We start from the raw sequence: 1,598 nt of genomic DNA on the forward strand, positions 1-1,598 counted from the left end.
GACCCTCAAGCTCCCAGGCCTCTGGTAGAGGACCCGAGCTTGAAGGATAAACCGCCCGCAGGGGCGTGCTGGGTGTTTTTTATCCAAAAACAATGACTTTTCCTCAGATGGCGTTACAGTTTGTACATCATTGTACAACAATAGAAAGAAAGGAAAGATTTGATTATTGGTTAATTGTTTAAAAACTGGACACTATATGGCCTAAACTAGTGCTTCACAATGAGTTAACACCACCAATGTTCTTAATAACAGTTACATTTCTATAAGACTGAGTCGCTTTTTCAGTAGAGTTTAGTTACATTTGAATTCATATTACCTCGTGACATTTCAAGCATTTTTAAGCATTTATTGCCTGCGCTGCCTATTCTGCCTTCTCTGCTTGCTTTCATGACCGCCATCAGTGGTGGGTGTTGAGTTACCCCCATTGGTTGTTTTGACAATATTCATACTAAACATCAGCCCCACACTAATTATCTATTATATATGCATCTAATTTAAATAGCTTTATTTTTATTATTGCCAGTAAATCAGACAACATGAACATGTCACCCTGCACTCTTAATTAAAACTGACACATAATTAATTTAAAAAAAAAAAGAAAAGGTCAAACCCGTGAATGAATGAACCATTTGGTACATATGTTCTCTAGTACACACATCCCCTCCCCTCTAACACTTTGACCCCATGTGTTACTCGGGGAGATGAAGGAGGAGCAGGTCCAGAGTCTGAGAATCAGGGCCTCGGGGTATCTGAGCTAACACCAGCTCTCTGTTTTCTTCTGCAGCTGTTATTGCCAAACAAGGTTTCCTTTGTCACACATTTGAGCTACTGATGCTGGGACCTTCTGTATTCTGAGTTGTTGGTTGCTTGCATTGTTGATAATCTAGTAATGGAGGTTTCTTGTACTGTTGCACTTTGTTGGAGTGTCTTTGGATAACACCCAAAATGTAAATGCCCCTGGCCAGACACAGCTAAAGTGATAACAAACAGAGGGGACAAAGGCAGGCTACCATTACAGGCAATAACCTCATTATTAGGCCTGCAGCAATGATGGGGTGAAGCTAAAGAGGCCTGGCATCACATATGATCCATCTAATCACAGCTGTCACTTCTGGGACCAGGAATACCTGATAGGTTCTTGTTCCTAACAGCTCTGACACTGTTAGAAAGCAAGTGGAGCATTTGTTTTCCCCCCCAAAAAAAAGAAAAAAGGATCACCACAGGTCTTTAGAACACTACATGAAAAACTGTGACATGATCCTATGGGAAATGATACATGTGTACAAAGAGTTAAATGGCAGTTTAAAATAATTTTTCCTGAGTTCAACAAGTAATCCCTCCATCCTACTACAGACACAATCCAAGTTAAAGAGGTTATTTATGCTTATGTTCAATAATAAAATAATACAGATGTGCCAAATAGAAAAAGAAAAAACATTATGATGTTAGTGCTGAAACCATTATCTGCAAAATTATGCATACACTCAATGTCAGGTATGGGTAGGTAATAGCTAAAACCACTTGGGTACTGCTATTGAGACCATTATTAATAAGATTTCGACTTTCAATAAGAACTATTTTTGTGATTTGGGATCAGA

This window comes from Pundamilia nyererei, unplaced genomic scaffold (assembly GCF_000239375.1).
Source record: "Pundamilia nyererei isolate P.nyererei 1_Seehausen unplaced genomic scaffold, PunNye1.0 scaffold00020, whole genome shotgun sequence".
In the NCBI taxonomy this organism is placed as follows: domain Eukaryota; kingdom Metazoa; phylum Chordata; class Actinopteri; order Cichliformes; family Cichlidae; genus Pundamilia; species Pundamilia nyererei.